Source organism: Dipodomys spectabilis, unplaced genomic scaffold (genome assembly GCF_019054845.1).
Source record: "Dipodomys spectabilis isolate Male_0828 unplaced genomic scaffold, ASM1905484v1 ptg000089l, whole genome shotgun sequence".
NCBI lineage: Eukaryota > Metazoa > Chordata > Mammalia > Rodentia > Heteromyidae > Dipodomys > Dipodomys spectabilis.
In genome coordinates, this window is record NW_024870766.1 from 4543679 (window position 1) to 4566631 (window position 22953).

Below are 22953 nucleotides of genomic sequence, written 5' to 3' on the forward strand. Positions count from 1 at the left end.
GAATTCATGAAATTTGTTACCATTTTATTAATAACCAACTGTGATATATATTTGAAGAACCAATGGAAATAATGACACTTGACTCACATTTTCATGTTAAGGACTTTAGATTAAAGATGATTCACATGCTTTATTTCTAAGCACATTCAGTTTTAATCATGGTTTCTGGGGCTTCTGACTCACAGTGAAATTGTATTTAAATAAGGCCTTTAGGGTGTTCAAGTTACAGATTAATTAACTCAATTTAGACAGGGTTTTGGGGGCACTATAGCTCTTGAATCTCTAATTTTATCTCCAGAGGTAGCCAAAGTTCCTCTAGACATTAGGAACTCGATAATTGCGCAGGGCTTACACTGATTATGAGTGAAGCATCTAAACTAAAGCTAGCTTGTCAGAAGTCAGAATAAAAAGGCTACTGATTAGTGCAATGAGATGCCATGTTTCTAGTTTATAAATGTTGCTCTAGCACTTCTCAGTCTCTTCTTCTGCAGAACGGGGAAGGGTAGTTCTCCCTGAGGTTCTGATGATGAGGACTACACGAGATCGTGCATGCACAGTACTCTACATGGCTTCTAGCATGCAGTAAGCACTCAATGAGTGAGATGACAAGGGCTGGAGATGTGGCTCTGTGGCAGAATGCTTGCCTAGCATGCATAAGGTCTTGGATTTGATCCCTAACATCATAGGAAAAATGGAGATGCTAACACTATTGCTATCATCATCATCATCATTTATTAACCATATTCTGCTTTATGGTATGACAGAATCCTCTGAAGAAACAAATAAAAAGTTTATGGAAGTTTCTGGGCACATAATTTTCCTGCCTTCTGTAGGGAGTCATGCCCGGGCTCACATAACCCTTCTGTTGAAGTTCTTACATTTCTCCTCCACCCTCAAACACATTCTGGACAGTTCATTTCTTCTGGGCATGATACCCTTTATTGGAACCTGCTCCTGACTATTAATATACCACCTATTCTTCAGTCTCTATCTCAGAAGCCATCTTCTCAGTAATCCTAGACTCCAAGAAGTCTGTTCTTGCTCTGTTTTCATTGCTTTTTAGTTATGCATTTGTAGTGTTTTTTACAATTAGCCTGGAATAGATGGAGTTAGCCATCTGCATTTATGTCATTTGTGACAATTAAACTGCTGGACAACAGTGACTGGGTCCAGTACACCTTTGTACCTACACAACATGTCTTTATGTGATTGATGGGCATGTAGTACATGTTTTATGGTTGTCTTCTGGTTTTCATTCTTTTAGGCCACTTACTTCCATGAAGATCTTTCTTCTTTGGAACCTGTAATATACCCTTTGCTTCTCGTTTTCCAGCAACTATATGCAAACATTTCACTCGGTGCCATATGCTTTCAAATGGGAAAGTTTGCCTCAAAGAAGTTTTATGGTCTCCTTGAGAAAGGAAGGCAAGCACATATAATAATAAACCTGATCAGCTGCCCCCAAATAGAGAAGATTCTAAGATAAATGCCAAGAAAGTAACGGAAGTAGGTAAAGTGGGCTAGATAATTTTTATAAAGAAATATGCTCTTGTCTATTCTTCCAACAAAAGACTCCTTTGGGCTGTTTTTTACATTTGACATTTAAGACAGAGACATAGTTACAAGAAATGTTTTTACTTTTCTTTTCCTCTACTACAAGATAAACAATAGCGAAAAGGCAAAGGTCCCAGTGGCAGGGAGACAAAAAGGAGTACCATGGTCTTTAGCAAACTTCAATCACAATCTTTCCAAGGAAGGCAGTCACGACTCAGCCCTAGCTGGTCACTGGTGTTAGAGAATGTGCTCAGGGTAGCTCAAATTCTCTCTCTCCCTCTCCCTCTCCCACTCTCCCTCTCCCTCTCCCTCTCCCTCTCCCTCTCCCTCTCCCTCCCTCCCTCTCTCTCTCTCTCTCTCTCTCTCTCTCTCTCTCTCCCTCTCCTTCTCTCTCCTTTTTGCCAGTCCTGGGCTTGACCTTAGGGCCTGAGCACTGTCTTTGAGCTTCTTTTGCTCAAAGCTAGCACTCTGCTTGAGCCATATGCCACCTCAGCCTTTTCTGTTTATGTGGTGCTGAGGAATTGAACCAAGGGTTTCATGAATGCTAGACAAGCACTCTTCCACTGAGTCACATTCCCAGCCCTCCCTTCCCGTCCTTTCCCTTCCCTTTCTTTCCCTTTCTTCCTTCCTTCCTTTCCTTTCTTTATTTCTGAATTGAGATGTGCAAAAATGTATATTTTAGATAAAACCTACATCTGCTTTCCCTTAAAAATTTAAAATCACTTATTTAGGAAAATGTGAGGTTGTTTGTGCAGTATCTGTTAAAGGCAGGCTTCCAGGTTATACCTGTAAATGTTCTTAAAATAAGAGACATATCACAAGTACAAGCTAGAATGCACTGGCTTGTGAAGAAAAAAATGGTAACTGGGATGCAACTGTAACTCTTTCCTTTTTTCTGACCTCACTACCTCTTGATGGCCTATATTGACCTTTATCCACAGCTTAGTGACAATGACCTGGATTTGAATTTTGACATTTATCCCATCAGAACTCTAGCATGCTAGAGCGATCACTTCCAGTTCACATCCCCAGACGTGGTTAACTTATCTTTCTTACTGCTCACTTCTGAATTCGTTGAGGCCACCAATGAATGTTCTATCTAGCCAATTTGGCAGTTTGAATTCTTCTCTGCCTATCCCTTCCCATTTCCACCACATGACAGTGTTGCATTCATTGAAGACTTCTTTAGAATGACTCCACTGAGGACTGTGAAACTTACACAGTCTTCTCCAAGCACTGTTTTCACTTAGTACTTTCTCTGATTTGCTCTTGCATCACCTGCACGCCACATGCTCAGTCCCACATTTGTGTTTTTGTGGATTAAAAAAAATCTCTCGCATATCTTTTCCCAATTGCCAGCAATCCTTCTTCTTCATTTCCTTTAAAACACATGAGATCCAAACCCTGATCTCCTCCTCTTCTACTCATTTTGTACCATTTGTACAAGCAATGAATTGCATTGTAAGGCTGTTCTGTTTCATCTTAGATAAAGGAAATAAGCATGTGAGAGAAAAATCCCATCGCTCACCAAAAAGTACCATAAATTATCTCAAATCTGTCTTTTATTATAGACTTTCTGAAATTCAGAAAACATAATAGTTACTGAGCACTTATTATAAATCATAGAACCACTAAATACTTTACATTAATCATCTTGTTTAATCATCCCAAAAAGCTGACAAGATATTCTATTCCTGAAACAGAACTGGGAAAATAGAGGCTTGGTAAAGCTAAGACTTAGCCAGGACACAGAGCTGGAAAGTATCACAGTGAAGAACAAAGCCCAGAATGCAGGTATAAGCCAGGTAACAGTCCCTCCTCCACATCATTTCCTGAGTTAGAAAGTTGCTGTACCGAGTAAAGCCCACTGGAAACAGGCCAGATGTTAAGATAATACATGACTAACAAAAGGACAAAAGGCCCACTACCAGCAGGTAAAAATAACAGAGCCCCTCACACCTTCATGTCTTTTTTTTTCCAGATAAGGACCATGAACTCATCATTAAATAAAAGAGCTTAACATAATGTTCTGGCTTGAGGATATTCTGTGTCTCCTGGATCCTCTCAGACAATGTCAAGGGCAGAAAAAGCAATCACTAAATCGATTTCAGCTTTCCAAAGGAAGTCATATAAAAGTCACTCGTTTTCTTATTTAGCCTTTGTTCTCTTACTATTTATTTCTGTTAAAAAGATCGCCTCTCTTCATGATCCTCAGTTCTCTAAGGACCTTATTTGAGCATGTGAGATGCAGCCCAAGTCCTCCTCACTCCTGTCACCTTTGTTTGCGTTTGCATAAAGAGCAGAATAGAAAAAAAAGAGTAGAGAGGACTCACTGATTTTCATTTTTTAACTGTAAGGCTATTTAAAGGTTTACATGCTAAGTCTCTGCATTTTTTAAAAAATGAGATTAAGTAGAGAAATTGCATTTCAACTAGATGGACAGAGAAAAAGGGGGGGGGGAGAGAGAGAGATAGAGAGAGAGAGAGAGTATGAATGAGGTTAAAGAAAGAAAATCAAGCCAAAATACAGAGGGCTGGATGATTTCCCAAACCTTCTCTAAAACCGAAAACCAAAATAATGTCTGCTATGGTCCCAGAGGTTACTGTACTTAGCTCTCAAAGTCCCCAATGGCACCTGGGAAATCATTCATTCAAAGTTTTGGCCACTGCAGCCTTTGTTTAAAATAATATCTTCCGTGGAAGCATAAAGTGTAAAGCAGATTAAAGTCGTGCTACTTTGATGGGAGAGTGATGGGGTTGGAGCTCTGCCCGGTGCTCTCCCCTCCCCCTGCCTCCCAAAGGAAGCCTTGAAGGGGATCTGAGGAGCAGTCACTGCTTTGAAACTTGTTTTGGCCACAATTCACCATAAAAAGAAAATGCATTTTATTAAGTGACTCGGTGTAGTATTCATGCACAATTGTACACACAAAGCATACACATACTCACATATGCACACAGCACTGAAATAAAAATTTTAAAAGAAACAGAACTTACTACATTTCACCATCACAAACAATTTTCCTTTCCATTTAGTCTGACTTACGAATCACCATTTCCAGTCCGTTAAAATCACTATCCATTAAAGGAGTTAGAAACACTGCATTCACTGACCTAATCTTCAAAATAATTTTATAGATGAAGGACCATTGGCTCTCGTTTGCACTTCCTGCTTCCTCAATGAACTGATGAAGCAAAGTGCTTTGAGAAGTGGTAAGTAAACGCCCTTGAGTTTGACTGTAGGCTGATTCATTTGGCCTATTCCGGGGGTGGGGAGGGGTGAGGGACTGATTCCCTTTGTATGGAGTTGGAAATGCTTACCTAGAACAACGTTTTCTTCTTAAAACAGAATGTAGGACAAGCTTTCCTGGTCTGTCATATGGACTAGAGAAGTGGGGAAAGTCAGAGAGGCATCATAAAGACCTGGAGGATGCAGAACTCAGCCATGCTCAGTCCCTGCTCCCAGTTTCACTTTTTGTCTGTCCTTAGTTTCACACAATATCCTAAACCCCTTATTATCAATTATTTTATATTTTAAAAAAAGGAGGAGAAAGAAGCGGGAAAAAGAAATCATAGCATAGTCAAATCAATTGGTTTAACCACAACTTGTCATTACTACCTATTCTTGTTACAAAATTATCACCAATATAAGAGGCCTATTTACTGCCTTCCACCTTTAGGGTATCAACTTGCCCTGTCAATGCAGTGGCAGCCACACGATTGAAAGGTTTTACTGAACTTTCTTTACTAATGTAAAATTAAAAAAAAATATCTCAAATACCATTTATGTAAATGTGTGCCCCTTTTCACTTTTCATATGAGGAAAGGGATCTAAGAAGTACACCCTACAAAAAAATCTACCCACAGAAAACCTACACCAACGCTTCAAACATATGCACTTCCACGCCAGATCACAAAACGGGCCTTTATACATTTCCTTTCTACAAAAATAAATAAGAGAAAGTAATAAAAAAAGATAAAGCCTTCATACAGAATTGCAGCAATTATATCCCCACAGCTACACTATAACCCAAAAGTTTGCAAAGGCTTTGATTACTGAACCATGGCTGAAGTGAATAATTTGCTTTTCACTAAGAAAACAAGCACATTCAATCTCACCACAATGGAGGGAGGCAGTTTTAATTAAACCTTATCAAAAGATGAATAAAGAATAAACTCAATACCCATTCCACCAAACTCTATTTTCATCTGTTTAGTTTAAGCTTGCCATGTTCATGCAATAATTATCCACTGTCCAAGGAATGCTGGAGTTGTGTTAATGTTGGTAAAGATTTAATTAGCTCAATTATCTGGAGAGTATTGAAGTGAGGCTCAGCACAGTACAAATTTCTTCAGGCTTTATACATACCTCTGATCCAAAAACATGAAACTGAAATCTAAGTGAACAAAAGACTCTTACTTCTGTAAGTCCAATGTTGAAACAGTTCCATACTTCATAATTTTATTACTCCAATTATACCACACACACACACACACACACACACACACACACACACACACACACACACACACACAATCTTCAGAAGTAGAACACAGAAGAGAAGGCTTAGCTTGGGGGGAGGGGGTGCTAACAATGAATACAGTTAACTTCCTGGATCTGTAAATATGTTCTTAGAAAGTTAATTAAATTTGCCTTTTAGATAAATATTAACATCCAAAGTCCAGTCTTTGAATTCTTTTAATTTTTTTTCCAACATAACCTACCTATATTACCTTTTCCAGGAAAGCAAGCCATTTAAACAGCACTGAAAGCACAGCCACAGAGACAACTGTTTCAATCTGTCAGACACCAGGGACCAGGCAGTAGGGTTCATTTCAAAACACAGATTGGCCCCCAGCGGCCTGACCTTCCTGGTGGGAAAGTGAACACAGCGCTGTGCGTGACAAGCTCAGCAACAAAGAGGTATATTCAAGTCCCCCCAATTCAGACACGCTTCTCACAGGGAAATGCAAAGCAGGAGAAAGAAACGCACCACTTCCAGCAAAGAGTTTACTTAGATCAGAGACAAGCATCTCCACCACCACCACCACAACAACAAAAAACATATTTAGGAAAGGAACAAGTAGCATTTTATCACAGCCTCTTCCAACTTCAGAAGGCTCTATGTGGCCATTGCCAATGTCTTAGCTTCCAACCTCTTCTATGATGCCTGCCTACCAGCATTAGTGCAGCAGTGGACAGCCTCAACTATGTACATCCTGATAAACGGTTTCCTAACGACTCTGTCAATAACAAGGGCAGAACTTTTCTCCCAGAAGCTGGCTCATGTAAGTCTCTGTTCTTTTTTTACGTTACCACGTTTTGCTTTTCTTTTGAAATTCAGACAGATATATCCTTGTGTGTTACATAATATTAACAAATATTTTTCATTACCTTTATGTTATATATGTGTAGTCACCTAATAAAGTTTTGAAAACAGCCAGAAATACAGCAAAAGAACCAAGAGTTATAAAAAATTAATAAAGCAATAACCTCAATTAAAAAGTCTGGCTAAATTCATTGCTACATATAACTATGTATATATATATATATATATGTTTCTCTAACTTTTAATGTCAGGTGTTATTGTATGTCCAACTTGATCAGTTGTCAGAAATGTTTGTGTGTGTGATGCATTAAAATATCACATTTTTGAAACCGTTCCATGTGGAAAATCATAAATTTAAAAGCAACTCACAACTTTCCATATTACCCTTGTAAATACACTGCATTTAAAAACAATCTTACAGAGTATGTGTTTTGAATGAATTTTTTTTTTTGGCTGGTAATGGACCCTGAACTCTGAGCCGGGCTGCTGTCCCTCAGCTCTTCAGCTTAAGGCTAGCATTCTATCACTTGAGCCACAGCATCTCTTCCAGCTTTTTCTGCTTATATGGTATAGAGAAATCAAACCCAGGGCCCCATGCATGCAATGCAAGCACTCTACACTAAGCCACCTTCCTAGCCCCTTGAGTGCATATTTTTCTTAGCTATAAGAACTATAGAGCCGGGAACCAGTGGCCCAAGCCTATAATCCTAGCTACTCAGGAGGCTGAAATCTGAGGATCACAGTTCAAAGCCAGACTGGGCAGGAAAGTCTGTGAGAGTCTTATCTCCAATAAACCACTAGAAAACAGGAAGTGGTGCTGTGGCTCAACCGGTAGAGCGCTCGCCTTGGCTGAAGAACTCAGTGAAAGCGCCCAGGCCCAGAGAACAAACCCCACGACCAACGACAACAACAAAAAATTATAGCCGGTGAAAATCCTACGATAAACACAGTTGTACTGGTAGCTTTAGCATGGTACCATTTGCAAGGAAATGAAAAGACTTGGAAAAAATCATATTAAGTGAAGTAAGCCAGACCCAAAGAAATATAGGTCCATGGTTTCCCCCTTATTTGCAGTAAATAGCATACATCTAGGATAACCTTAGCAGATGAGCAGAATAGCTACATATATATGACCATATAAGATGATACTAAGTGAAATGAACTCCAAGACATGGACATAAGAGGTTTTTCTTTGTTGTTGTTGTTTTTTAATGTACTCTGTGATTTCTTGTTTTGTTTGTATGTTCTTCCCCCTATGGTATATCCTGTATTTGTCACTGTATTGTATATACGTTTATCTGAATTAGGGAAGGGAAGGGGAACAACAGAATGATGAGACAAAGGACACAAGGGAAACGTATGCAACAGCGATACTCACAAGACATATGTTGGAAATGATCTGTACAACTGGGGGGAGATTGGGGGAAAAGGGTAAGTAGGAGAAAAATGAGGGAAGGGGTAACAAGTTTGAGAAGACATGTATATATTACCTTATTTATGTAATTGTAACCCCTCTGTACATCACCTTGACAATAAAAAATTAAAATTAAAATAAAAAAAACAGAATTATAGCTGGGTGCTGGTGGCTCATGCCTGTAATCCTAGCTACTCAGGAGGCTGGGATCTGATGATTGCAGTTCAAAGCCAGCTGGGGAAAGAAAGTCTGTGAGACTCTTATCTCCAATTAACCACCAGAAAACTGGAAGTGGCGCTATGCCTCAAAGTGGTAGAGTGCTCCCTCTTTGAGTGAAGAGCTCAGGGACAGAACCCAGGCTCAGAGTTCAAGCCCCACGACTGACCAAAAAAAAGGAAAGAAAGAAAGAAAGAAAAAGAAGGAAAGAAAGAAAGGAAGGAAGGAAAGAAGGAAGGAAGAAAGGAAGGAAGGAAGGAAGGAAGGAAGGAAGGAAGGAAGGAAGGAAGGAAGGAAGGAAGGAAGGAAGGAAGGAAAGAAGGAAGGAAGGAAGGAAGAAAGGAAGGAAGGAAGGAAGGAAGGAAGGAAGGAAGGAAGATAGATAGGGTCCTAGGCTCAGATCAACAACTCAAGTTGAAACAAGCCCTGATTTCTGGCCCAAAAATGGCAATATGACTCAGAGCATGTATCACAGATACACACCCCTAATTATATATGCATAGATTATTAGGAAAAAACCACAAAGGGTAGACTATCATAGAGTATCATAGACCACGACGCATATTTTAGAAAAAGAAGGTAGTGTTTAAAAAAAATTGGACACAGACCCAAATCAGAAGATTATCTTGCTAGATATTTTTTTTTTATTGTGAAAATACTGTACAGAGGGGCTACAATTACATGGGCAAGGTAATCAGTACATTTCTTATCAAGCATTGTAGCCTCCTCCTTTGTTTCCCCTTCCCATCCCTTCCCATCTCCCCCCAGCCCCCCTCCCCACTATCCACCCTTCTACCCCTTGCTAGATATTTTATACTGGAAAGTGTGTAAAAAAATTACCTCAACTTTTTTTTGTTTGGTCAGTTGTGGGGCTTGAACTCAGGGCCTAGGCATTATCCCTGAGCCTCTTTGTACTCAAGGTTAGCGCTCTACCACTTTGAGCCACAGTTCCACTTTCAGTTTTTGAATAGTTAATTGGAAGAAAGAATCTCATGGGGACTTTTCTTCCTGGATTAACTTTGAACCATGATCCCCAGATCTCAGCCTCCTGAGTAGCTAGGATTATAGGCATTAGCCCACTGATGCCCAGCTACCTAAACTTTTGACATAAAAACTACCAACTGAAAAGATGTTGTAAGGAAATGGGGGCTGAAATGATCCATGATAGTCCATAAATAATTGTTTTTTTTATTTATGGGTTTTTTTTGAGTCATCTCTCTTGGAAGGGTGTTAAGGCCTCCTTAGAGCCTGTATATCCTACAAAATTATGAAAAGGGAGGGCGGGGATGAGTAGGGGAAGGATGGGTGAAAATGTTAAAAAGGGTGATGATCAAGATATATTGTATTGATATATACTGATTGCTCTGTTAAGTGGTAACTCCTTTGTACAACTGCTACTTTAATACATATATTTATAATAATATATATGTATATACACACATATATATGTGTGTATATATACTTACATACACATAAGTTTACACACATGTGCATGCGTGCACATGCACAGGCACGCACGCGTGCGCGCGCACACACACACATACACACAAGTTAAAGACAAGTGGAGTTTTTTGGCCTGCAAAGACTTTTATAATACGACTCAGTCCGGCCCTAAAAAGGCACCCTTGGAACTTCAGAGTATTTTGTTCAAGAACAAAGGGTGCTTGAGTTTAGTCTGCAACACGAGTCATTTCTACCACACAAATTCCCTTCTTTTGAACAGGCAAAGGGGAATACTTTGAGCCCTTTGGGTTTAGAAGATCTTCAAACAGACAATAGTATGCAAACATCCCTCAAGAACCTAAGTTTTCTAGAACAACTTCAAGGCTGAGACCAAGGCTTTGAGAAAGGCCCCCATTAGCTGGTCTCCCTCTGCTCTTCACCCTGAACAAAGCCAGACTGACAATACTGAAAACTCCTTCTTTCTTTCGATTAAACCCCCTTTGCAGGAAAACTATGCAAATGCTATCTGTGGCTCCCTTGTGTGAAGCAACTCTTACCCAGCTATCTTTTCTGTCTGGCTCATGTGGCAGAACGTTAACTGCCTAGTAAGGACCAGCCTCCCAATTGAGCATCTTTCAGAGCTGTGACAGTCAGAGCTGGCCTGCCACCATCTAAAAGCGCCTCAGTTGTAATGAACTACTCTTGCCTATTTCCTAAGGTATGGCAATTGTGCTAAAAGCCAACAAGCGAACCATTCATCCCGCTTTTCATTTAAATATGTTCTCCCCTCAGCAATCATCTTCCCTCTGCCTTCTCTTCACTCCTACCTCCAATTTTGTTTTTTTCTCCTCCTCCCTGGAATAAAGAGAGGCAATGATGTTAGAAATGGGAAACTACAGGGAAAGAGACAGATGAAAAGCTTAGGCATACTGAATGACAAAGCACTGTGTGGAAAGTGAAAAGTTACAAATGAAACACGTTATTCTTGACTGGATATACATGCATATAAATACACACCTATGCACATTTGAGTATTTTCTTTTTGTAAAATGGCCATATAATAAGCTATTTTGGCCCTCACACATCTTTGTACATATACGTAATATAAAAAATTATACAAAGTCACTTTCTTAATGTATAATTCTTCTCAAAATTAATTTTGAATTACAAAGGGTACAGAGAAAAGATAACGACCTTCTCTTCTTCTTCTTACGCTGTAAACAAAACAGAAATAAGGTCAAGAATCTTAATTTTTGACCTGTTACATATAGTTTCAGGTCCTAACAAGTGGGCAGTGGATCACTAAAGACGCTGATGGAGGCATAACACCACCACCATGATCAGCAGGTATTTGGGGCACTGGGTGAGATGACAGATTTCCTTTGCCTGGAAGACTTTTCGTCAGTCACGCGCTGTTTTGCTATGGCCTGGTGGAATAATCTGGAACCTAGGTCTTGCAGCATTGCCATCCACTTAATCCACAAAGCACTGTTGTGGACTTAGACTTAACTATTTATGAGGGAATGTATATACTGTTTGGGGCATGGCTCAAGTGGTAGAGCACTTCTCTAGCAAGTGTAAAGTCCCGAGTTCAAACTCCATTACCACTAAAGAAATCCAAACAAACAAAAAACCAAATGGACTGTTTTACTAAAAAGACTAAAAAAGCCTGGCTTTTGAAAACCCATTGCAATAGGCAGGAGGTGAAGAAGTCCCAAAATCTTATGCTGACATAGACATAACTACATTAGCTCTTTTAGCTTCTGACTAAATCATGATTCCATGCTGTTTCCTAATCATCTGGATACTACTGTTTCTAGTATTAATTTAGCAGCCTTTCATAGGGGTAACAGAGAATACTTTAAATGTTAACTCATAAGATTCCCTGTGTTTGTAAAATGATTTCAGTTAGCTTAGTTTAGGACTTGTCATCATGTATCCAAAAGTGTGGGAATGAGAAAACATACAAAAAAAATCTAGGGCCATTAAAGGGAATTGTGAAGTTGGCGTTCTAGAGAAAGCCTTCTATGACTATCTAATTGTCCATTAACGAACTTTCCTAACTGTACCAAAAAAAGTGTAAAACCAAAAGCAAGAATGTAGAGGTTTAATGTCTTTCCTTTTAGTTATATTTGCTACACAGAAATTTTATAAACACAAGCAAAATAGTGTTTTATCACATCATGACAATGTGTTTCCCTAATCATAAGAGCCACCGCCAAAAGTTATGAGGTAATTTTAACAATATGACTACCAGACATACCAGACACTGAAGAAAACTGAAGGCTTTGATTTTTCAATAGTTTTTCAACTTTGAAAATGATCTTAATTTTTTATACCTGAAAAACAATTTGCCTCACGTTAGTTTTTCCATTTCCCCTACACAGTATCAATGTGTTTTAATCTATGGAATTCTGTACATTTGAAACCAGCTTAAAAGGTTGTAATTCATTTACGAAAAGATGTGCTAACAACGAAGAAATATTCCTTCAACTAAAATAAATAATTTATGTGTAACTTTTCAAGAAACATACTTAATACCTTTTTGATAAATGCTAAATTAAAGCCCCCCCTGTTCAAGCCACAAAATTTGGGGGCTGAGGGTTGAATAAATTTTAGCCCACAGAACAGGTTAAGTGCTAGCAAACTTTCTAACATTTTGGTAGACAGAAATGTGAAGGGAATTTTGTGCATTTTCTTTACTTCTTAAGACAGTGTCTCTATCATGATAAGTGAAAAAAAATCTTTCAGAGTTGTTAAATGCTTCTTAAAGGATCTTCTAGCTTTAAGATGTTTTCATTTCTTCTGAATCTGACCAGGAATTCAGACACATTTCCCCACAGGCAATCACATTAAAATCTAAGTTCTTCAGCCTATCATTCAAGACCTTTCCCAAGCTAGCTTCAGCTTACATTTATAGTCTCATCGGGGCTCACTCCCAAGACTCCCTGCCCTTTACCAAACCACTGCTGAAGAATGTGGCACTGTGGGAGAGGACTTCACTTTTGGTATCTGTCTCATTTGTTTGAAAACACCCTCCTTATCCTTCAGGTCCATCCAAAAGCTAAGCTACCTTTTGTTCTAAGTGGGAAAACTTCTACAAACCTGTCATCAAAAATAATAATTCCCTCATTTGTCCTCTCATGTATGTTCATGCAGACTTCTATTATAGTCTGACATTTAACTAGACTGTAATATTCCTAAACTGTGTTTGGAAGCTAGATGTGGTCCTTTTTAGTTACTTCTGCATACAGCATCAATATAGTGATTGATGAGAAAATATTTGCTGAAAGACTGAAGATGATGATATGGGCAGGCAGTTGGATATTGACTTTTTAGTCAAAATTTAAAATTGTATAGTGGGAATAGACCATGTGCCATGCTTAGAGATGGAGGAGAAGAATATGAAATAAAGATAAAATAAGAAACAAGTCTCTGTACTCTGAGGCTTAGGTTATGGTAAAGACAAATGAACTGAGTTGAAGAACTATATTGATGACTTCATTAGCGAGGGACTGAAACTTGCTTTCCTCTAAACATTTGAAGAATAGCCACTCATTTATTCATGTCCACAAAATATATTTCCCCCTGAGCCACACATCTTGCCAAATCCCATGACTGAAGGTAAATGCTGCAGTGTATCAGTGTTCTAAACTCACTTGTTTGATGGCTTCTCTCAGTTTCCACTCATTTTGTGTTAAAAAGTCAGTCTTTAAGAATAATTTCTTTTTTTTTTCCTGATGCTGATGTGAGGCAGACTTGGCCTCAATTCCAGGAACCATCTTGAATTCCTTCTGTTTGACTGAGAGCCTATGGCAGAGCTCTTGTTTCTCTGACTTTACTTTCTGGTTATACTCATTGTCTGCCTTAACTGAGTGATCAATGTTCACATTGATAGTGTGGTCATGTAGGTATCATGTATTTCCCAAAATGATAGGATGAGAAGGGCAGTGTATATTACTAGTGGTCTTTCTCCAAACCCATAACCAACCGCAGACTAATCATGAAAAAAATACTGTTAAACCTGACCAGCAATTCATACACATTTCCTCATGGGAAATCATATTAAACACTCCACAAAATATCTAAGCAGGTGTCCTAAAAAGCATTAAAGTCATGAAAAACAAGGAGAGGTTTGAGAAACTCTCACAGATTAGATGAAGGAGACAAGGGTATTAAATACATGTGGTATCCTGGTTGGGCTTCTGGAACAGAAGGAGGACATGAATGTGAAAATAAACGCAATCCAAAAAGTACTGCAATTTGTTGTATGGTATTTATGTTAAGTTCTTAGATGAGTGTGCCAAGGCAATAGAGAATGTTTGTAATGGCTTTACGACTCATGTGTAAATCTGAAAGTATTTCATAGTTAAAGACTTTGGAAAATACATCCCTGATCTGACTGCTACTCATGATGAGTAGTTGTTTTGGATTCGGAACCCCAAAATGAATCCAGATTTTCATGAATGACTTCATAGCAACTGTGTTAGGAAAAGTCACTTCTGGCAATAATTCTGCATGCATGCAGTGTCGCATCTAGGCTCTAATGAGAGCCTCTCTGCACCTTACAATCCAGCTATGCCAAATGGCCTGACGTATCATATGGCTAGTGGCTCTCACAAGAAGATCAAGCTTACTGGATATCAAGAGGAAAGTCATTGTCCCAAACTCAGCATACATACATACATGCGTGTGTGTGTGTGTGTGTGTGTGTGTGTGTGTGTGTGTGTGTGTACACCAAAAGTCTTTTAAGGAACTGGTCTACCCTAAACATGAAGGGGTGCAGTACATGGCAATTTACTATGATTTTTCAGATGATACCTGTGTGAACACAAACTTTTGTTTGTTGTGCCCCAGAGAATTTAATATTTTATATTGATAGAAGTGGAGTAATTTTATATAACAAAAATTGTAGTGAAGAATAAAACTTCTTCAAGGAGGGAATCAGTGAAAAATTAATTAATAGGTATAGTAAACATGAAACAGTGCAGTTGTACAACAGTGCTTCTCACTCTCTGGTCTCAACACTTCTTTATACTCGAAGCACTGTGGAGGACACTCAAAGAACCTTTGCTTACATTGACTATAGCTTAACACTCAAAATTAAAATTGTTAAGTCTAACAACGAAACTAAAAAAACCATTACATCTTAATGTCAAAGTGTTATTTTAATTAATGACAATATTTTTGTCAATGTTTAATGAGAGGGTTTGCATGGCTTTATAATTATTCAAGGATTTCTAATGTCTGGTAGAATAAAAGAGAATGAGGTTCTCGGATCTCCTTTTGCATTCAGTCAGTTTGCTGTTTCTATTGAAGCAAATCTCTGACATAGATGGAAAAGGAAGAAGTATTTTAATAGCCTGTTCAGATAACTAGATAGATAGATAGATAGATAGATAAATAGAGCTATGATAGATAGATCTATAGATCTATAATAGATCTATAAATAGATAGATCTATAAATATAGCTCTATGATAGATCTATCTATATTTATAGTTATAAATACATATATAACTCTTCAAACTACAAACATTACAAACTTTGGATATATTATCTATAGAAAGAATATAGTTTGTAGAGTACAACAAAACAAATGTGGCAATGTCTTAAAAAGAGGAATATAAACTATTTCAGTCAACTCTTTGCATTGTTATATTTTAACTCTATTAGTTGTTTTTACACTTTCAGTGACTATTTAACCCCTGCATGACTTTGCTAACATCATGTTTTGATCATTAGAGAGAACTGATTCAATGGCTTAAGCAGATCTTTCAAATGTTAATATATATCACTTTAGAGAGTATAAAAAAATCCCATTTGGTTATATCACTGGCAATCACATTAGAAAAGTCTTTGGGGAAACTGATTGGCTCACAGTGTCAAATCAAAGTTTTCTATAGTTTCTTCAAATTCTATTTTTGTATTGAAAATTCTAATGTTATTACTGGCAACAAATATTTTTGGTTGTTTTCCTGAATGACAAGTTCATGTTTTGCTTAGTTTTTGAGAAAATGTCGGTGAAACAGGGCCCCAAGTCTTAATAAATATAAACTTTTGATCATTTTTTTCCTTGTAAAAACTGTGCTGTAGGAAAAATAAAACAGATAGTTCAACTTAACTAAAATAACTCGTAAAGGGCTTTTCCCTGAAACAAGCATAGTAGTTAGACATACACAATCGTTCCAAGAAACATGTGTGTGCGTGTGTGTGTGTGTGTGTGTGTGTGTGTGAGAGAGAGAGAGAGTAAGATGAGAGAGAGAGAGAGAGAGAGAGAGAGAGAGAGAATGTTCCTGGGCTTGAACTTAGGGTGAACTTTTATGTTCAAGGCTTGACACGAGACATGCTGGTTGACATCAGAGTATCACAAACTTTCCTGCCTGGGCTAGCTTTGAATTACATTTTCAGATCTCAGCCACTTGATTAACTAGAATGGTAGGCATGAGTGACCAGACCTGGTCTGTTTCATTTTTAATTGTAACTGTGGGGTAGTGAAGAATTTAGTGGCCAGGAATGCTGTCTGGTACCACCACTGTGCTTTGGACTGAGGAGTCAGTGAGTTTCTCACGACTGCTTTGGTACCACTACTGCAGGTGCCATGACTGCCCCATATAGAGAATATCTGAATATTCTTCTAAAGGGTGTTTTGACCACCTACTGCTGCTGGGGATCTGTAAGGATACTGGACCATTCTTTGAGGTTGATACAGAGTACATTTATGAGGATGCCATGTCTTTCCTTAGAACCTACCCCAGGAAACCTATTTTAGGGACCTAAGGAGAATCCCAAACCTGAAGGGGAGCCTTTTAGCACACTGACACTATCCACCCATGATTCTTAAGTCTATAAAGTTAGCGAACACAAACTCACTTTGGAAGTGAGTCCAGGGCAAGGAATGGGAGAAAGAGTAGACAGCAAGACCTGGTATATACAATTCCACATAGTGAGCCACCCAGGCTTGCTTGTCCTGAGAAGTAAGGCACTTAACTGTGAGCTGAAAAATTCACTCCTAAAACCATACTCAGTTCCTCCCTCCCTCCCTCCCTCTCTTCCTTCCTTCCTTCCTTCCTTCCTTCCTTCCTTCCTTCCTTCCTTCCTGTGTTCCTTCCTCCTTCTTTCTCCTCTCTTTCTTTTTTCTCTTCCCATCCTCCTTCCTTCCCTCCCTCCCTCCTTCCTTCCCTTTCTCCCTTCTTCCCTCTCCCTCCCCCCCTTCTCTTTTTCTCTCTCTGGTTGCTGTTGTTTTGATTGTTTGTTTTGTGGTGCTAGAGATCAAACATAGGGCCTCACAAATGCTGGGCAAGTGTATTATCACTGAGTTACATCCCCAGCCTCAAATTCCTTTATTTAAAAAATTCTGAAAATGTTTTCCCTCAAAACAGGTTTTTTTAAGTAAGTCTGTCATTGGGGAAATTGAGGTTCATTGGTGCAAAGTGTTAACATCAGGTGTACTGTTTAAAAAAAAATTGGAGGCCAGCTTTTGAACCACACAAGAAAATTTCAAAATGAGAGAATGAATGGATTCACAGTGATGTTAAAATTTTTAGATTTGACAGAACTAATGCTGCCATCTATTTTGACAGCTATATACCAAAGCTTAGTTCTAAGCTTTTTATGCTGAATGCAGAATAGAAGGAATTTTGCACCAGTGTTTTGACTGGAAGGGTTTAAGATTCCTATTCACAAGAGACAGCAGTCTGAGACTGTTTGATAAAACAAGCCTTGGCTATTTAATAATTGCCTCATAAAATGCTTCAATATTGAAGAGAAAAGAGAAACTCAAGGCAAAGACATTTTGAAAATATATGTTTTAACCAGAATCGGGATGCTAAGTAAACATCCTTTAGTGGTCAGCCACAAAGCCTTCCAGCTGTGGCATTTGGGACTTCAAATAACAAGATGAAGATCCCCATGTGAAAGATAAATGATATCGTTAAAGTTTCTTATCAAAAGAAAATATATTTTCTAATGGAATTTATGGAGGAAATGGCTTTATACTAAGGCCTATTTAATACATCGTGAAAATAGCAGGAGCCTTAAATTCAGAGCTTAGCGTGGATAGATATTAGGAAATACTGCCTCTTTGTCACCATTACACCCTCGTTTTACAAGCTGCAGGTTAATTTACACTATAAATACTTCTCAGTTTAGTATTATTTGTAAATAAGGTATTATAAACTGTTGAGTCCATAACACTTCTACATGAACTGACATGTAGGCAGTAGTGAAATTACAGCACTCCCCTTTAAAAAAAAACTGTAGATTAACTATGTATCAAAATATTACACAGTCATATTCTAAATACACATATCTGTTTTAACGAGGATTATATCTAAATCTCCCAAAAGGCTCATGGTTGCCTCTACCAATGAGATAACATGTGAATCAGAAATCCCAGTTTGATTTGTGTGGCCTAGCTAACCACTGAATAGAAATACCAGCCCTGTTATAATTCAGTATGCAACTGAGCTAGTCTTCCACACTAACAGAAGGGGGAAAAATCCCTCTTATTCTCTATCCATTTCTGTCAAATTGCCACAATTGCCTAGATAAAACATTTGAGAGTATGTCAGCTTTAATTAATGTAACATGACCTGATCATTTCCACAGTTAAGAATAAAGAAGTTTGCATTCTTTAAATCCAAAGCTCAACCTGGAGATTATGCTAAGTTGCTTCATTCATAGTCCACACTCCTCCGCTTATGTCAGAAGGACAGCATTTGTCCCCTCTAGTGATAAACAAATTATACATGAAATCAATTCCACTTCACAATCATTTTCCCTATTGGGTATTATCTTTCCTTCCCTGCTCCCTCCAGTTAAGCCCACATCCTGTAACTTGCTAATGAGCTGAGGGCTTTCTGTTCCAGGTGGCACCCCCTGCCTGGAAGTCATGACATTTCCCATTTCGAATGCTGCTGGCATTTTTCGACAGCTCCTGCTAACTAGCCTTTTTGACCTGCACTAAGAGGAACTCATCTGATCGAATCCTCTAACCTGCCAATCATTCCAGCAAATGATCTTCACAGTCACTCCCAAGGCAGGAATGGAAGGGGGAAAAAAAGGAAAAGCTAGTGAGAGAATGAGGGAGTCTGCGAGGCTGCTGCCTCTGCAGATACCTAATGAGAATACTTTAAGTCTCTGAGGCAGCTGAAACACTGAAAAACTGGTGGGAAAATTAGGACACAACTGAATGCCTGGCTCTGTAATTACTGATTTCTTTCCTTCCTGAGATCATTTTGAGAGCAACACCTCTGAGATGTGCCAGTTTCTAAAGAACACAAGAATACCCCACCTCACTGAGAGAAAACAGATTTATTTCTCCTGCCATTATCAATATGCAATTCTCATAATCCCATTCTGTCAAACAGCATCCTTTGCAGAATTAATTATATGCTATAAGCTCGTTAAGTGTGCATTTGTAAACTAGGGATGATTATAATGTTAGTCACAGGAAAGAAAAGCCTTCTTTTTTTCTCAGGCATATTTTAAATACTGCCACTAGTTATGGATGTTGTTTTTGCACATATTCACATAAAAGAGAACAGGTATGGTGCAGGTTAGTATTGGGCTCAGAGAGGATTAAATTCTTGACATCAACAAAACAGAATAATCTGGGCATCCTTAATAGAGGTAAACTATTTTTCCATTCAGATTTGTCCTGTTTGTGCAGAATCCGTTTCTTTAAATTATAGTTAAACTTATTGGGCCCCCAGCTCACAGAAAGCCCATAAAAAAAGATCCAGTAGGTGGTTAAATTGGCAATGGATCACGACTCTATGGATCTTAATATGGACTAGATTTGTTGACCAAGTGGTGATACAACATAATTGGGTGTTATCATTCCACCATTGTATAAAATAATGTAAAATAAACACTGCATATTATTTAGCTGCACATGATAATCATACATCTTTCCTCATGTATGGTAATTAGGCCAGTAGCCCCATTTATAGTAATTATTATATGTAATTGAGGGCATTTAACTAATTGCATATTGAAAATGATAATCCAGAGCAACTAAAAATCCAAGGGCATGATACATAACACAAGCTACATTGAAAGAAGGATGATAATTTTCAGGGAAAAATTTCATCCATGTATGTACACTTACAATATTTTTATTACAAGCTTGGTAATGTTGATTATGAGGTAAATTTTCACCAATTTCTTCACATTTCATTTTTTTGTCCAAATCTTTATATATTTATTATTTCCTTAAATGTAAAGGTAAATCCTTTAACTAAGCTACAATATTATCCTAAGAACTCTAAGACTGTTTAAAAAGTATGCTGTTTTTTCTTCTGTGTGCAGGTGTGCAATGTGTAGGTTAACAGAAACAGTGGCTACCCTAACTTCCAAAAGAGATTCCATAATTTACTCATTTGCACAACCAATTTGATGCTTTTAAAAGCCTTACTCATAGGGGAGACTCAGAGTATGACAAATAGTTTGGTAATTATGATTGTAATAATTTAGCTAAAATGTTTAACTTTGTTTATTAGACACATTCTGGTTCTGTTTTACATTACACTTTCTATCTGTCTAGAATTTTAATATATCTATAGATCTGAAGGCTTCAGTTTTCTTGTAGGGCCCCTCCTCGATTTACCTCCCCCCAATTCTACCCAAACAAAGCTCCCACTCAAGGAACATCACAGGATGAGTATCTGTGGGACAAGGGAGATTGTATTTGAGCTTCTTTCTGCCTTCCCTTCTCAACATTGTCATTTAGACATTGTCCTCCTTGCATTCAAATGTCACGCCAGACGATCAGCCCACTTAAGCTCAAACAGCCTCCTTTTATGCTCAGGCACTTCTTAGAGTACCAGCAGACCACAAAGATGGTCTAGTGGGAACTCAGCTACTATCCTGGTATTAATAATACAATACAGTGCACTTAGGGCATAGACGATTCCCTGTATCTCCCAAATCCATAAAAACCAACATTAAATTAAAAGGGAAAACAGGTGCCTGGATGGTGCATAACTGCAAACTCTAGGTGAACGCTAACTTCTAACAGTTTGGTCAAACATTATAATGGATATCTTGATTACCAGCCATACCTATAACATATCTTGTGTCAACCATCTATAAGAAAGCTTGTTCCTATACTGCTGTTGGCTAAATAATCCCTAAGAAAATCATTTGGGTTTTAAAAATCCATAAAATATAAACTGTAAGGTTATATTCTCAATCTTCCCTGAATCCTAATTTGAAAACTCATTAAATCTGGAAGTGCTGAATCACAAAAGTATAGTCAATTTTCAAGGCCCTATGGACAAAATAACTACCGTTTGAAGGAAGTAACAAACTGGTTTTCTTTCTTTTTGCATTTTCCTTTAAAAATTTCTCCAATCAAACCAACCCAGATGCCCCTCAGTAGATGAATGGATCAAGAAAATGTGGTATATATACACAGTGGAATTCTATGCCTCCATCAGACAGAATGACATTGCTCCATTTGTTAGGAAATGGAAAGACTTGGAAAAAATTATATTAAGTGAAGTAAGCCAGGCCCAAAGAAACATAGGTCCCATGGTTTCCCTTATTTGTAATAACTAGTATATGTCTGAGTCAAGCAGAAAAGGTCAGATAAGTTTATGTTAGGGAAATGAACCTTAAGATATGTATTCAAATGTTTTTTTCTTTCATGCAATTGTTTCTAACACATTTATAAGATTATTTTTTTGCTGCTTTGTATGTCCCTCCCCCATGGTATAACCCCTGCTTTCACTGTATTTGAGGTTGGTATAATTTGTGGAGGGGAAAGGAAAAAACAAATCGTTTAAATAGGGATACAGGTGGACCCATTGCAACAATGAGATGTACAAGTCGTTATCTCAAAAAACAAACTTTACAACTTTGGTGGGGGGGGGTTGAGGGAGATAGGGGAGATGGGATGGGAAGGGGAAACAAAGGAGGAGGCAACAATGCTTGATAAGAAATGTACTCATTATCTTGCCCATGTAATTGTAACCCGTCTGTACAGTATTTTCACAATAAAAAAATTTCTCCAATCAGAGAATGAAAAATGAAAAAACTATTGTCAATATTTTTAATTTGAAAATAATCACTCTGAATTTTGTTTTCAAGATACACAATGACATATTTAAAGATAAAAACCAGCATGTGAATAATATATATGATTTTGAGAAACATTCTGTGTGTGTGTGTGTGTGTGTGTGTGTGTGTGTGTGTGTACATGTGTGTGAGAGGATTGGGGAGAAAACAAAAAGATGACTACGATAAAACAAAGGTAACAAATGTGAAATATTAACATTTAAGGAATGTGACTGAATATTACCCGGATTCTTTATGCTATTCTTGAAACTTCTCTATAGATCTGAGTTCATGTTAATATAAAAAAAATCCCTAAGTACTTTATCAATGTACTCTGGGTAAATCATGGTGTAACTTTATTTTCATTCTGCTTTATGACAATTCTAGTTCATAATTAAGCAGATTAGATGCCTAGTGAATGTCTAGATCTCTTACTCTCATCCATAGAGTTGGGGACAGGGATAGTGATGGTACAGTACAGAAAAGAGATAACTCAAAAGAGGAGGAGCCAATAGGTGCAGAGAAGATAAACTTCTGTAGCCTTGTTGAATTAGAATTTACAGAGATGAGAGACCATTTGGCACAAAAGGATATAAAGGGGGATGGTAGCGGATAAGAACAGAACAATATTCCAGCCTCTTCTCCATCTAGGGCTCATAGTATGTGTCATGCATTTATGGCTTAAAGTGTGTCAATTATCCAAATAAGATGCATTTTTCAATCTGTTGTATTGTGGGAACATTGACAATAATCAGAGATTTTCTTTTCAGAGAAAACCATGAAGAACAGTTCAATTGTTTCTCCTTTTACCAGCAGTGTAAAATGCATGGGGCAATAGAGATAATAAAACTGTGCTTGTTCGATACGATCATATAGAAAATAACATTTGTAAGGACAAAACAAAAGCCCAAACAAACAAACAAAAAAGAAATCTTGTAG

At 37.9% G+C, this 22953-nt stretch overlaps 1 protein-coding gene across 3 annotated transcripts in view; it reads right to left on the reverse strand.

Annotated features, from left to right (window-relative positions):
* The window catches only part of Cdk14 (cyclin dependent kinase 14), a 538666-nt gene that overhangs the window by 61148 nt on the left and 454565 nt on the right, over positions 1-22953 (reverse strand). Inside the window, exons 15-16 of one of the 3 annotated variants that reach the window (XM_042684716.1) lie at positions 16485-16491; positions 10675-10685 (exon numbers count right to left, since the gene is read on the reverse strand). The exons of the other annotated variants lie outside the window; for them this stretch is intronic. The gene's annotated coding sequence lies outside the window, so the exon portion shown is untranslated. Of the gene's footprint in view, positions 1-10674; positions 10686-16484; positions 16492-22953 lie in introns of those variants that run through there. 3 annotated transcript variants of the gene reach the window in all.